Below are 16,609 nucleotides of genomic sequence, written 5' to 3'. Positions count from 1 at the left end.
CAGTTTTACAGCCTCACGGACATAAAACTCTTAAAGTTTGTTTCTGAAGGGATTTTCAGATAAGACCTGATGTTTCTGCCTACAGCCTGTTTACCGATATAATCAATATCAGACATCAGAGCAACAGAAACCTCGGTGATCAGGACGCCGGGACTGAGAACAGGAAGTGGCTCAAACGTCGCACTTTCATAAAGTCAGCCTGAACTCCACTCACCGAGTTTCTGTCGCCATTTTAGTTTTAAAACCCGTCGTGATAAGGGCGGGTCTTACTGTGAACCTGCGCGCTCATTGGCTAATAACTTGAGATTGACAAGCCGTTATCCAATGAGCGCGCGGCTTCTCCCAACATAAAGTAGTTTCCTTTGAAAAACCAAAGTCTGATTATTTTTGCCTCCACTGACGGAGCCTGTTGTTCCCGCCACAGAGACACAGTAATGTCAGAGCGGTGTTAACACTCACCTGCCTCAGCACAGCTCTCACTCTCCTCCTGCTCTCTCAGCTAAACTCACTTCCTCTCTACTTACAGGAAACCAGCGCTCAGAGGAGCCGACCGGCCTCACGTTTCACCCACAGACACGAACAGCGTGGAACTATTTTATGTCATGAGAAGAAACATATTCATGTTAACACTCACCTGCATCAGCTCCACCTTCCTCCTCCTGCTGCTCTGAACGGAGGATCAACACTTTCACTTTCACTGCTCCTCCCTAAACACAGAGGATGCTGGGACTTGTAGTTTTTACCTTGTGTGATATTTATGGATGTGACACTAAATCACAGCATGAAAACTTCCTGCAAACATGTCACAGGCGATAAAAGTTTCACATTAAAGGTGAAGTTATTTTTCTGTCTCATGTTCAATAAACAGTGAGCTGGGAAAACTGAAGAACAGACTTCAGACGTTCCCTGCAGAGTTTCTGCTGCTCGGTCGTCTGCATGTTGCTGAGACTGAGCTGATGATGAAGCTGTGATGGGTTTATGGCACGTTTGGTTGTGGAGAAGAGTTTTACTGCCGGTGCAGGTGAAATGATCAGAGGTTACAGCCTCTGGTTAAAGTGGAGGCAGCGATCAGGACGGCTGAGCAGCAGAGGTCTCGAGGGTCCTAAAGTGTAAAAGCATCAGAATCAGAATCAGAAAGGGTTTTATTGCCAAATGTTGAGCAGGTTTACAACATTAGGAAATTGCTGTGGTGCTTCAGTGCAAACATACTGTCATAAATTACGCTTAAATAGACATGAAAATAAAAATAAGAATAAGAATTAAAAGTGCTAAGTAGATAGATATATACATGATATATACATGAGTGCAGGTGGTGATCAGTGCCAAACATGGAATGATGCAGTGAACACAGCGTAGGGTCATGTGTTAGTGGTGGGAACAGTCATACGGTTATTGTTCATGTGTCCGACAGCAGAGGGGAAGAAACTGTTCTTATGGCGAGAGGTTCTGGTGCGAATGGACCGGAGCCTCCTGCCTGAGGGGAGCAGGTCAAACAGACTGTGTCCAGGGTGAGAAGGGTCAGCTGAGATCCGAGCTGCACGCCCCAGTGTCCTGGAGGTGTACAGGTCCTGCAGAGATGGGAGTCTGCAGCCAATCACCTTGTCAGCAGAGCGCACAACACGCTGCAGTCTCTGTTTGTCCCTGATAGTGGCTCCAGCGTACCACACGGTGATGGAGGAGGTGAGGATGGACTCGATGATTGCAGTGTAGAATTGCATCATCGTCCGTGTTGGCAGGTTGAATTTCTTCAGCTGCCTCAGGAAGTACATCCTCTGCTGGGCTTTCTTAATGACGGAGGTGATGGTGGGCTCCCACTTCAGGTCCTGGGTGATGGTGGTACCCAGGAAGCGGAATGAGTCCACAGAGGTGATGGGGGTGTCAGACAGGATGATGGGGGGGAGTGGAGCTGTGTGCGTCCTGAAGTCCACAATAATCTCCACTGTCTTCTGGGCATTCAGCACCAGGTTGTTGTGGCTGCACCAGGACACCAGACGTTCAACCTCCCTCCTGTAGGCAGACTCATCCCCGTCCGAGATGAGTCCAATAACGGTGGTGTCATCAGTGTTAGTAACACAAAGATCACAGAATGGGATCATCCACACAACACTAACATCTAAATCCACGGCAGGAACTCTTCCAGTGTCCTGAAAAATCTGTGTGCACGATGCTGAGATTAAAATCTGTCTGCTCATCTTAATGCAATATTTACTAAAGTCTGGTAGAAGTTTTACTGATTTCCAGTCCACTTAGCAGACGTGTGGATACACTGAAAAAAATATGTTGTTGGATTTACTTAATTCAATGGTGGACATTTGTTGCACACAGATGTTTTGCTTTGGCAGCAACTTAAACAATTGAGTTAAATTAACACAATTTATTCATGTTCAATAAACCTGTGCAATTTGTGTTGATAAAATGTGACTTAAACATGTTTTGATGAAGTAATTTGAGCTCTTGAAATATTTTAATCCTTCACAATTTTCTCACTTTATCCCAACACCATTCAATAACTTTTACCCAATACTACTTGGTCACTTAAATACTACATGTTATCTTCAAATTACATTTTGCTATTATATTCTAGTATCAAATACACAATTTTCAAATGGAGGCCTTATAACAGATTATATTGTTCTCTTCCAAGATGGTTGCTGGCATCCACCAGTAACCTTTCAAAACAAAATGTCTAATTTCACTGCATTGACAGTAGGTAAAGAATTAAACTGACATTACTCCTCTACTGAATCTATATAAATCAACAGTTAAATAATGTCAGTTCTTCTGTGTTCTCTGGAATCAATCACAGCAAAGAAATTAGACTCTTTCTTTTGAAAAATGTTGGGAAAGAACAATACAAAACATTCTATTTAAGGCCTCTAACGTCAAGATTCAGTTAAACAACAATTATAACTAAACAATTTGAGGTAATGTTAGTTTCCATTAACATTAAATTAGGTTACTTCCTATTAACATTACCCATTTTACCCCAATAACTAAAGAAATTAGCACTTGCAGGTCAAAACCTTTATTCAAGAGATGCAAAAATAACATTGATACAGTGACTGTCAAAAATTACGGCACTGATCATACTGTGACATCTTGGTTCAAAACAGCACACTTAGAAATATTCAACGTTCCTTACTTCAACTGAATGAAACTGAAAATATCATTTCACACGGCCCATATGGGATATTTAGACTGCATAACTGTTCATGCTACATCTCTTCACTAGTAAAAGAAAGAAAAAATACAAAGAGAAATTTAAAAATGCTGCCAAACAGACAGAGAACTTGTACAGAGCAAAAGGAAAAACAAACAACAACAACAACAAAAAAACGGCTCGTCCTCATGGCAGTTGCAGTGTATATAAAAATGAACCCTGCGATCTGTTCCTGGAATTGAGCTTCAAAAATGCAGCAGAACAAGTGTGAGATTTAAATGTCCTCTCACCTAGAGCTGGTCACCTCACATGCATAACAGTGAGCTTCGTTGCAGGAGCAGTTTTGTCTTAGTTGTGAGCTTTTCTTGAGAGCTGAGTTGCATCCAACTCCATTACCACCCTTTGAATCACCTCAAAAGTGTAGCAGAGTTGTGATGGGTAACTCATGTTGAAGGAATAAAAAAGGTCCAAACAGCATGGCTACTGCAAAGGTCACGTTATCCAGATCTTGAAGAACTACTATACCCTCGATGATGATGCCAACGTCAGAAAAGTCATTGCCTGGTGCATCCTCTGGAGACAGATGTTCATTGTGGTTTTCTCAATCTGTGCAGTGGCCTCAGTCAAGTCCTGGTTAAACACAAAACATTTCTTTAAGATTCCTTTTTAAACTCATCTCTTTTGAATCTACCAGTTCTAATGTTAGAGTAATTTAAACCAATGCAAGCAACATAGTAAATAGCTATAGCCAAAGAGTGGCCTGCCATGCTGCCATTCATGGTCTAACAGAGTTTCTAAGAGAGGGTGAAAAACATAATTTCAAATGCTTTACATTAGTTTTTCTTAGAAAGACACCGGCCCATCAGAAATCCAGGTTTTGTCACTCAGAAGATGTTAGAATTTAGACTTTCAGCCCCACAATTTGGTTAGCTGTTGGTCTTTTTTTTTTTTCAAACAAAAGCTAATGTAAATACTGGTGGGATTTTCCTTTGTTCACTAGAATGACAAATTTAAAGTTTTTTCACACTGATGTGACCCCTAATACAGGGGTGGGGCCTCAAGGGCCGGCGGCTGAGTTCACTACCAGGCCTCATGTGAACTTCAAATTATTAAAGAGGACTACTGGTCCTAACTGGTCCAATGAGGATCAAGTGGATAACTAAATGCATTTTTAAATGTTGCAAAGCCACAATCTACTCATAAAACGCTCACCATGAACTCCTGCACCAAGATGTTGCAATTGTCTTTCACACAGATGCGGAGCACTTTGATGAGACTCCCTTCGAGCATTAATGTCATCCTAAAGTATTATAACAAAGAAAACAGAGATTTGTGAACTTTTCAGTAGCACAGAAGAAAATGATCCCAGACCAAAACTTAAACCAGTCAACATGCAACACCAGCATCTACAAAGCAATATCAAAAGTTCCTGTTTGACATCAACTTTATGGATATATAGTTTCCAGAACATTTATTTTTTTAAAAAGATCAATTTTTCTCAGTGGGCCAGTAAATGCATGACGAAAATTATGGCATCCTTTCGGTGGAATCAGTACTCACAGGTAATAGTTGACTGTTTCAATGGATGCAGCATAAAAATCTTTTACTGACCTAATGCAATACATATACACTTTGTAGTTAAAGAATTTTAAAGTTCTTACTGTCATCATGGCAGCTACATCCTTTAGCTTTGTGCCCTGTTCCCCCGATCACTTTGCAAACACTTTCAGCAGACTGTCAGAGAGAAACTCAGCTCCGTCAGAAACCTTGACTGTAAAGGCATGGTTGGGATGCACTGGAATGCTGCATTTCATCTGAAATGACATAAAATTATTTTGAAATAACAGCAGGCACTGTGCTTGGTTAATAATCAGTAATGTTTTGTTGAATAAAAACTGTGTTTCCAGATCTTATGGGATTAAAAAAATCCAAAGATGTTTATTTCTGATTTGCAACCCAAGAACCCACAAGTTACAACCTCATTTTAGTTCAAGTGTGCATTAATGTGAGTCCAGTAATCACCTTTCTGACAATACATACAGGTATAAGTTAAACCTATGGCAGATTTTGGATTTCTCAGTTGTATTAATAGGGTGGTCTATTTGAGTATGCATGCACCTAATAATTATAAAAAACCTATTATAATTAAGTTACAGAAACCTTAAGCGAAAATAGAATATACTTTCTTACCATAACACCTTGAACCCACAATCCATCAGCTGACTCCTGGTGAAATGCAGAATAGATGTGGTCTCTCAATGTGCATCAACAAAAACAAAAACAAAAACAAAAGGACAGCAGGTGAGGGCAGGAGGGGTAGGGATGTAAGCTAGCATAATACCGCTGATGATATTAGCTAAAGCTGTTCAATGTCCAAAATCTCACTAACACCACGGTGCAGTAAATACACAATGTAACTGAAGAGTCAGTTGTCAAATCTATTCACACAGAAAACCAAATTATGTTGTGAGTGCCTCGTAATTAGGTTTAATGTGATATTACGGCTCTTGTGCCAAAGACAAATTCAAATGAAAAAGCGCCAATTCTTTGATAACAGATAAAACAGCAAATAAGCTAACGGCTCTTTTTTAGCATGTTACATGGCGGCACTTTAGACGTTTAACTACATTTGGCTGAAATATGGTAAATATTAATTCAAAAAATCAAGACATACCAAAAAACGTAGAGTTGGCTGCTCGACTTGACTGAGATGGATGCCTTTTTTAAACCACGATCCAAAGCCCGCGAGATGAAATCACGCGTGGTTTCACGAGATTTAACGTTGCTATCTTATTGACTTACTTCACCTGAACATGATATGAACAATTTAATACACCCTTTCTGCATATCATGTAGTTTTTACACTATATAGTTACATTTATCTTTAAAACATGAGGCAATTGTGTTAAATACATGCAAGATGCTTACATAAATCCAAGAGATGGCCAGTCCCTTTTTTTCAGTGTAGGTGGTGGGTTGTAGAGCAGACTGAAAGCTTTAAGTTCATCCTCTGATTAAAAACTCAGACCCACAGATACAGGAAGTATAACGCTGGTGTAAGACAGGAAACGGCAACACGGCAGCCATCTTTTTCCTCCCATGCTGACCAGTGTCCCAGCAGAAGCTGGGGTTTGTTAGATCCTGTTCGATCCAGAGGAAACAGGCTAAAAGAGTCGATCAGGGGGGATCATGGTTTTATTATGTGCTCGTTATGATTGAAGCTCTGGTTGTGTGTTAGAGACAGAACCTGCAGATTCCTCCACTCTGCCTCCTCCTCTGCAGGAATCAGCCTCTTGGCTGGTTTTATTCACCAACGTGAATAAAATCATCAAACTAATCCAAGTTCATTGTGAAATGCCTGAAAATGGAGGAATAAATCTGTCAGTTACCGTATAAAGTTTGAGTTTGTCAGTGTTTTACACGGAGACGGTCGTCAGATGTTGAATGTTTAGCATGAATGTTCCACATCTGGAGAAACCTTCAAGATTAAAGCCAGTGAAAAGTGAAGAGTTTCTGCAGCAGCCGCACTTCCTGCAAATCTGTTCTTTCAAAATAAAGTGAAAAGTCTAAATTTATATTCACGACAGGTTTAAAGGTGAAGGTGGTCACATGGTTTTAGTGGAATGCCTACGTGGGCGCGTCTGAGTGATTTTGATTCAGATTCGTGCAGCGTGGAGCAGTAAACACTTGTTTTTGTTCATCTGGACTCATGAATGATTCCAGTTAGCACATTTCCAGCCAATGAAACGTAACTACAGATGAAGACAAACACATTTAAGCTGCCTGACTCTCGAGTGTGGGTGCGTGTTCCCATTTTCAGGCTGTTTTAGTTTTCAGTTTAGAGGAACGCTGCAAACTCACAAAAACTTCTTTCTTGTGAGGTTTTGTTGTCAGACTGATAAAAGCAGCAGCAGCTGGTGTTTGATGAGCAGACGTGTGTTTCCTGTTCTGTAATAATCAGCTTGTTACCATCACATAATGAACTCAGCCGTGACCAATGAGGCCGTCTGCTCTTCTTCACCAACAGGAAGTGAAACATTTCTCACTGATTCTGAAATCTTCACTTGTCTCACAAACTCACAGTAACACACACACGGTTGTGTTTTCATATCCTTGTGGGGACATCTATTTGACATCATGCTCTCCTCAGCCTTTTACTCTAACCATTAAGACTGAATGCCTAACCCTGACCTGACTGTCCCTGACACTAAAACCACATTCTGAGTCTCACAAATGTCTTCAAACTTGTGGGGACGGGCATTTTGGTCCCCACAAAGACATGTAAACATGCACACACACAGGTATTAATGACCTCACAGGTTCATGTTTGGGGCTTTTAGCATCTTTGTGTGTCGCTCAGATTTAATTCACTCTTGTTTTGAGGTTTTGTGCCTTTTTGTTTCATTCTTTGTGCGTTTATTTTCTCTTTAAGCCTTTCAGGACTCATGCTGTTGCCTTTTTCCTGGTGTGTTATTATTATTTTTCATTTCTAAACTTATTGTAAAAGAAGGACCGATGGAACATTGATGTGAAAATAAACATGATCATTTAATGTTTTTGTCAATCACAGTGTTGGGACTAACGCGTTATTAAGTAACACGTTACAGTAACTACGTTATTATTGTGGTAACGAGCACGGTAACTAGTTATTATGCTAAAATCAGGAACGCGTTAGTCGTTACTGGGATTTAGATAGGCTCGTTATTCGTTACTTCGTGTGGTGGCTATCGTGGAGCTTCCACAGATTCAGTAACATTAGCAAGTGGTGGAGGCCAACAGGTGGAGGAGGGAAAGGGGGACGCAGAAGGAAAAGAGACCCGAGGCGGCCGCCGGTCCAAGTGTGAACTGAACTTCAGGTAAGAAGTTATGACCTGCAGTCTCTCTGGGTCAGATATAAACCAAGTTTAGGTGGAGTTTATTTTTGTTATTCTGACTTTTTCCGTACTGCGTGCTAGCTAGCATGACAGAGTTTCTATACAGCTGGGTGGTGCTATGAAGTTAATGATGTTGAACTTTATTTCGTTCATAAGTTATTAGAATTGCCAACCGTCTCATCTGGTATTCAGAGAAAATATTACGCATTTCTTATTGAGGTGAAAAGGAACAGTTAGTCCCGTAATTCAGCTACAATGAAAAAGGCACAAAGCTGGAGTTATTCTGTGTCTTTGCTGCACAGCTGCCTCTTCTTCTTTCATTCTCTCCCCCTCCCTCTCCCGTTTCTACTTCAATCATGAAAACTGATCAATGATCAGCTGATCGTCTCTCTTGTTTGTTTATCGCCCACTTTGCATCAGAAAGAGGAAACCAGCGGAGTTCACGTTAAACAACAGCAGCACGTTTAAGCTTGATCAGCTGTTGTTAGAATTTATTTAATATTAATTTCTAGTATCAGCTGATGTTTGCTGGAGCCACAGCTGCAAAAAAAACTGCTGGTCATGATGTCGGTTTGGTTATGTGGTGAGAGGGAAACATGAAGATGAAACCAGGAGATGTCCTTACTGAATCATCAGAGCTGTGATGGAGAAACAGGTTTACCTTTTAGGTGACATGAATGAGTTGAAGGGAAGTTATGAACTGTTTCTGAGAGACAAATAACACCAGGATCCTTTTTTAGGTAGCTGACAGCTGGTAACTGTGCAGGGGCAGCTCTAGCAAAGTGTTGCCAGGGGGCCAGGTAGGGCATTAACAGGGAAAGGGGGGCACAAGGAAATACTTTTCTTTCTTATTCTCATTTAAAATGTCTCGCTTTTAAAAAATCATTATCTGAATCTTACAACAAACGATTGATAGATTGATGCATATACACCATCAAGACAGTGAGCATCACTGTCACAACAGCGTTTGTTTTCATTCAAAGGCTTTAGGATTTTTGCTATAATGGTGGGCCGGTCTCTAGTCACAATGCCCAGGCTGATTTTTTTGTCCCAGTCCAGCCCTGTATGCAGCTCATCTGCAGTCTGGTGTTACCTACATCTTCCTATTCAGAAGGCAGAATTTCCGAGTTCTGAGTACAATCGACAGCACCACGACTGCAGTTTTTGTGTTGGATGTAAAAGGCGCACATGAGGCTGTGACGTAGGCTAGAATCATGGTGGCGGTCAACGGCGGTCCAGGCGTGGGATTTCTCTCGTGGAAATATGCACATTATCTTTTCCTTTCTATTGGTAGGTGTCACAGTGCACTGTGGCAGGTAAGCAAGCTAGAAGACTGGCAAAGTTATGGAAGCAACACATTAACAAGAGAATTCTGAGTAAAACCAAAGTTACTTTCCCTAGTAACTAGTTACTTTGAAAGTAACGAGTAACTTGAAGTAACTGAGTTACTTTTGATAGAAGTAACTAGTAATGTAACTAAGTTACTAATTTAAAGTAACTTACCCAACACTGGTCAATCATTAAAAATAAGTCCTGGTCTTTCATTTTGCTGCTGCATTGTTCACAGAAACACATATTTTCCTGTTTCTTTCTGTTTGTGTGTTTCTGCTTTTGCCTGTTTAGAGCTGCTGAGCAGGAAAACCCAGACGAACAAAAACCTCTTTTAAGTAAATGTTTGAGTCACTTTGGGTCTGAAATGTAAAAATCTGCAGACTGAAACAGATTTGAAGGCATCACAGGAACAGCCTCACATTCAAAACATGAAAGAGAGGACTTTTATTTTGAAACACTCAGGAAATGACAGAGGGAAAGTTTTTTAATTAAAACAAATTATTAGTTTATACAACCACCAAAACTGTGATGATCCTCCTTCTCCCTAAGATGGCAAACTGAAACACAAGTTTCCTTGTGGCTCAGGAAACTAACCACTCCAAGTTGGTGACTTTTGGAGATTTATTTTCCTGGATGATTGAGAATGCATCAAGACGAACACAAAAGGAAGTTCACCGCTTTTAGCAGCTCCCCCCCCAGACAAACAAAGAGGCAGTTGGCAGTTAGAAATCAGCAATCATTCACACACCCCCACTCCCCTCCAGAATTCTCAGGTAACAACCTAATTTACATATGAATGACTAGCCAATTTAGCTTCCACTTGGCTGAAGCTAAAGCCTAGCTAAAAGCCTACCAGCCATTTGGCAACTCAGCCCATCACACGTCCACGTCTCTCCTTGTTTCGTCTTTTATTATGAAAGGGTTGTGTTTCCATGTTCAGTGTGTTTCATGTTGCTTCCCCTGTGGTGTCAGGTTCATTTGTGTCAGCTGTGTTTCCACTTCCCTCCTTTCTCTTCTGTGTATTTAAGTCCGCTGTCTTCCTCTGGGCAGTGTTGGTGCGTTTTCCTCCGTTCACGTTATTCCGGGTTTCAGGTTATCTCCTGATTCTGTTTAGGTCCATGTTCATGTTCATGTTTTTTCATCAGAGTTTCTCGCATGCACCTCCTCGGATTCATGTTCATGTTTTTCTTGTCATAGTTGTCATAGTCATACCGAGTTATTCCCAGGATAGGTTTTAGTTTTAGTTTCCGCCCCTGTTTGCTGGGCCTTGTTTTGTGTTCGTGTTTTTCAACCTAATAAATGGTTTGTTTTTTTGTTAAGATTCAGTTCCATCTCTCCCTTGTCTGCTTCCGGGTTCATATTGCAATCACATCAGCCACAGTGACAATAAACTTATTTTGATTTTTAACTTTCTTTATTTTTTCAACAATATTATGTATATATAAACATTTTGCATCTTACAATATAAAGCCTGGATCCTGCACATATTGCACTTTGAACTTGAACTGTGTTGTCTGTTTATTGGAGATTGTACTACTTGAATTCATTATCCTGGTGATATAACACATTAATTCTCCATTTGGAATCAATATAGTATATAATACAGTATCTGTCTATCCATCTATATAGCTATTGAATTGAACTGGAGTGAATGGAAGAGAATTAAATAATGGATTTCATGTTCATGTTTATCTATGTTGTAACAGTGACGACTTGAGACATCTGTTTGGCACTATATGAAGAGAATTAAATAAAATTTAAATGAAAATGATATTAACTGTATTTATACATTTTATATTTTTGGATGAGACACTGTCAGTGTGCTGTTATATAACTCAGGTATTTTTAAGGCCTGACTGGTGGCATTGGTGCCCATTGCTTTACTGTGCTGTTGGATGTGTATGTGGGCTATCCCTTGTACCTGACATTTGACTGGGCATCACTGTGTTGCTATGGCATGATCCTGGTAGTTGTTGTTAATAAAACAATAACAAATTCAAATTCAAACATTGCTGCATTCTTCTGTCACTGAGGATTCCAAACCTGCACTCAGTCTCCTCATTACTTTGGTATTGAACAGACAAACTTTGGAGCTCCTGCAAACTTTATTCACAAACTGCAAATATTTTACACAAATCTGCGACTGACAACAAGCACAGAGACTTCAAACAATCACTGAAGTAAGCACTGAAAGATTTACTTTAAAACAATAATGATTAAGACCTTTTTTCGTGAGGTTGTTTTCCCTTGATTGCCAGCTGTTACTGTTTTTTTCTTCATATCTTTCATATTTGTCCACCTAAACAATGCTTTAATGATACAGTTTGAGAAGTTTGATATGAATTTATCCAACTGACTTGAAACTGAAACTGACAACTGTCCTGTAATCTTACACAGAGAAACCAAATCCTGCGTGTTTGCCTTGACAGACGCCTAAAATGGCTCGAGCTGTGGTAAGTTACCCTTCACTGTGTCTGTTTCTAAACATTAAATCGTGTGAATTTTTAAAGAAAAATCCAACAACAACAATAATAATATGTAACAGAGCAAAACGTCAGATGACTTAAATGTTCCTCTGCAACACAAAGTCAAAGTCTGCCTCCTCCACAGGCAAAGGAGAAGCTCCCACGCTCATCCAGTGCAGACCGTTGTGCTCTGGACAATGAAGTTCCCGCTTTCATGTTCCGACCTATCAGCGCACCTGCATGTGAGCTCCTAAGTCCACCACCTGCTGATGCCAGCTTTCATTCGAAGGACACAGACAAGATCATGCATCCAGATTTGAAAAACGATCGTTCATCCCTGGATGATGACGTGATGTTTTTCATGTGTCCTAGCGATGTTCCTCTGCCTCCGAGACCTCCACCCACTGCAGAGGTAGGTCTCTGCAGAAAGCGCAGGTATTCTACTGCTTTTTCTGTTAATGATGAAGAGGAACATTTGATGCCCAAACGCATGAGGCTGATGAGTTCTGATGTTCCAGTTTCTTCAAATCCTCCACCTGCTGATGCCAGCTTTCATGCAAAGGACACAGACAAGATCATTAATCCAGATTTGAAAAACGATCGTTCATCCCTGGATGATGACGTGACGTTTTTCATGTGTCCTAGCGATGTTCCTCTGCCTCCGAGACCTCCACCCACTGCAGAGGTAGGTCTCTGCAGAAAGCGCAGATATTCTACTGCTTTTTCTGTTAATGATGAAGAGGAACATTTGATGCCCAAACGCATGAGGCTGATGAGTTGGGATGTCTCTAAGTCTCCAGCTGCTGAGAAGGAGTATGTTTGCTTTACTTGTCCTGAAGACAAGAGGTCTGAGTTACCTCTCAGCTCCCTCCAAGGCCATCCACCATCACAGGTCAATAATAATGACACTGACCAGTGTACCATTCTGCTGCCTCCTGAAATCCCAGTGCCTCCACCCACTGCAGAGGTAGGTCTCTGCAGAAAGCGCAGATATTCTACTGCTTTTTCTGTGGAGGATGAAGAGGAACATTTGATGCCCAAACGCATGAGACTGATGAGTTGGGATGTCTCTAAGTCTCCAGCTGCTGAGGAGTATGTTTGCTTTACGTGTCCTGAAGACAAGAGGTCTGAGTTACCTCTCAGCTCCCTCCAAGGCCATCCACCATCACAGGTCAATAATAATGACACTGACCAGTGTACCATTCTGCTGCCTCCTGAAATCCCAGTACCTCCAAGTCCTGCCCCTGTTGGAGTTCTAGAAACTGTTGATTTTCCTTTTGTTGATAATTAAATACATGTTTGTGGTAATAAATACATTTTTGAGCAAATACATGTTGAGATGATTCGGTTGCTTATGATGGTTATAATTATCCAAACAGTATTATTCCTAATAAGATCTTTACTTTTTCTACTTATTTTCTCCATGACCTATTTTGATGTCTATTTTGACGATCCACTCATATCATGACAGTATGCTTATTCTCAGTAGAGTGTATAGCCACATCTGAAGAAAGAATAAATTAAAGTCACTCATTAACAACTTACCACATACGCCGGAGCTGAATTCAAGATGTAAGCAGACGTTTCACAGATATCTTGGTTGTCTTTCCATTTCCTACACTAACAGTATCCTGAGAATTGGCTTATAGAGCTGATATAAAGGTGAAATTTGATGACTTAATCGAAGCATCATCAGCTTAAATGCAAATGAATCCACTGTACTTGAGGTAACCTAACACTGACCATGAACGCCACAATCACTGTGCGCCAGTCCAACACAGTGCTTTACTGTGAACTCACCACAGTACTGCAAACTAAAGTGTTTATCTTCCAGTCCAATCCAATCCATCTTTATTGAGAAAGCACTTTAAAAAACCCAGGACAAAACCAAAGTGCTGTACAGTAAATGAGTTAAGAACAATAGAATAAAACATAACAGTAAAAAAATAAAACACATAATACATAAAAAATGTAAACAGCCCTATATTTCAAAACAAGATAAAACAGCAAAAATAAACTAAAAAACTCAAACTAAAAACCAACATCTTACAAGGTGTCAAAGGTCAGGGTGAAGAGATGAGTTTTCAGGAGTGATTTAAGAACAGGCAGAGAAGAAGCCTGTCTAATCTCTAAAGGCAGATCGTGTCACAGTTTCAGAGATGCTGCAGCAAAAGCACGATGTCCTCTAAGTTTACGCTCAGTCCTGGGAACATTCAGGAACAGCTGATCAGCTGACCTGAGACAGCGGGTGGGTTTATAAGACTGTGGCAGCTCAGAGAGTTAAGATGCAGCTAGGTCATGGAGAGCTTTAAGAGACATTAATACCAATAAGCTGCTAACATGATGTTGTATTTTATTTACATGTCTGTTTTAGCACTTTAACATTTGCATCTGTCTAACTGGCTAACCATGCAAGACTATTGTAAGCATTGCTCTGTAATAGTGCGACATTTTGGACCCCAGGAGGTCCTTCTGTATCTGCACGATGTTTGACCTGCAGTCTTTATAGCCGCCTATGTATATTCTTTTAAACCTTTTTATTGTTTTTAAATGATAGTTACGGACCAAATGTTAAACTATATAGTTGAATATATAGTTAAAGTGTTTCTCTAGATACAGAGAAAGGTTTTACATCAAAAGGTCATCTGTCTGCATATAAAACAGAAGCTTTCATGCAGATGCACTTCCTGTTTACAGACTTTGAGGTTTAGGTAGTGACGGGGGTGATTTACTGAGGGTGTAAGTTTTCCTCCTGTCAACACACTCTACAATGCCGCCCACATGCCACTCCTGTCCAGTCTTGAAAGCAAAACATGTATGTATAGTATAAAATGGTGAAATGCTGATTTCCATGTTTCAATTGAATCACTTGATTGTAATCAATTGATTGCAGAGACTTTTGTCAAGACCCTATAGAATCAGAAGTCCCGTGAACATGCACTAATAAAAGCTGCAGTTGTAATAGGGGATAAAGTAGTGTGCACAATGTGTGTTTGGATAAGATGTCAGTAATGCATTCACATTAAAATCACAGGGTTTCTTTCTTTTTCTTATTTTTCTTACATATCATGTAAAAAAACACTCCTGCAACATTTTTTCTCTGCCACAGATTTAGAAGAGGAAGAGTCCAGCATTTCAACACTTATGCAAATGTTAGTTTATTTGATAGGTGCATCAGTAGTAATTATTTAAATTAGAGTTTTCAGCAGTGTTGTTGTATTTACAGCAAAGTGCCTGCAAAGTGTAAAAACTAATTAACTGATGATACTAGACCCTTAAAAGAGATAAACACCACTAGTCAAGTCATAATGGCTACTTACAAATACATAACCACTCAACACAACCCACACAGTGATCTAATGCACAAAAACAAAGGAGACTTAAACTGGCTGAATCAATTACTGTAAAGAAAACATGGAGGAAGGCTTCCTGTGGTGTCTGGCTGCAGTATAGGTCATAAACCTGCCTCCTGCATTACAGCAGACAGGTCAGGGGTCAAATGAAAAGCAAAATGTTTACCTCAGATAAGGGATGCACCGATACCACTTTTTTGGAAACGAGTACGAGTACGAGTACTTGCATTTCAGTACTCGCCGATACCGAGTACTTAATAAAAACATGATTTAAATTTACAGGTAACAGCTTTAGTCCTATAATTTAACAACAAACAAACAAGGGACTGGTTTGGAATTAAGAACATTTATTTAAAATGAAAAGCATGTTGTATGCAACATATTACAGAATAAATAATTATAAAAAAAATTTAAACAGTGACAGTGCAACTCAAGTATTTTTCAGTTTATTTTAAACTCTGCCGCTTTGGACAACACAAGGGGCATTAATAAACATCTTTGCCATTTAGTGCACAATATGTGAATAAACTAACAACATCCACCGACATAGAACTGTGGCAGTCAGTGCAGCTGAGGTAGGTATTAACATCAAGTCTAAGATGACTCACTAAATGGAGAGAAACAGTGAGTGGCAGGGTTTTTTAAGAAAAGTAGCTTTTCTGCATCATCAGCAGTCAGACTGTTTCTGATTTCATCTATAATGTGTGACACTGAGCTAAAAAGCCTTTCACTGTCCACACTGCTACATGGGGCTGAGAGCTATTTACAGGCTATTTTAGCCAAAGTGGGGAACCTGATTTTGTTGACACCCCAGTACTTCAGAGGACTGTCTTCACGAGGGCTTGGGGCCTCTCCGAGGTATGTGTCGAGCTCAATGGCAGCACCTGCTGCCAGCGGCAGCCTGGGCCTTGAGGAACAGTTTAGCAGGAGGTTCTGCAGCTTCTGCCCGACTCCCCTCTGCCTCACCTCTAGAAGCTCCTGCTTCAGGTGCAGCTTGGCCTCTGGAGCAGTGTTGTTGGAGAAGAAGCGATCTTTATACCTGCACAAAATTCATAAATGTATTAATATGTGGAAAAATAGGACTGATGTCATGTAATACGTGCTGTTCCAGCGTGTCTGTACGTCCTGCTGCAGTCTCTTTATTGGCTGGTTGAGCTGTCCCTGAATGTCCTCGAGGCGGGAGTAGGCTAAGGCGGAATGTTTAAAATGCCCAACTATTTTCCGTCCCACTGCTTTAGCATCAGCTATGCTCCTCTGTGCTAATAAGCGTGGGTAAATAAGCGTGGGTAAACTCTTTGTACTCGTTGTCGTGTTGGGATTTTAGGTGCTTGATTAAATTACTTGTGTTAAATGCGCTACCTTTAGAGCCTCCTCTGGACAATTTCGATGAGCACAATTTGCAGTCCGCCTTTGTTTTCGTGTCTT

The 16,609-nt window shown here is 40.4% G+C and overlaps 1 protein-coding gene and 1 long non-coding RNA gene across 2 annotated transcripts in view; both read right to left on the bottom strand.

The window, feature by feature from the left end:
- The window catches only part of LOC146548102 (NACHT, LRR and PYD domains-containing protein 12-like), a 431,005-nt gene that overhangs the window by 201,881 nt on the left and 212,515 nt on the right, over positions 1-16,609 (bottom strand). The window lies entirely within an intron of this gene.
- LOC146548109 (uncharacterized) lies at positions 2,981-6,082 on the bottom strand. The gene is made up of 4 exons (XR_014890892.1): positions 5,351-6,082; positions 4,822-4,974; positions 4,373-4,460; positions 2,981-3,790 (listed from the first exon to the last, which is right to left on the bottom strand). It is a non-coding gene; the product is annotated as an uncharacterized LOC146548109 (long non-coding RNA).

This window comes from Mchenga conophoros, linkage group LG23, assembly GCF_057382185.1.
Source record: "Mchenga conophoros isolate Kocher_MC1m ecotype Shallow Benthic linkage group LG23, M_conophoros_male_GT1.1, whole genome shotgun sequence".
Classification (NCBI taxonomy): Eukaryota; Metazoa; Chordata; class Actinopteri; order Cichliformes; family Cichlidae; genus Mchenga; species Mchenga conophoros.
The sequence above is the reverse complement of the archived record's forward strand: the minus strand, read 5'-3'. Positions and strand labels throughout refer to the sequence as shown.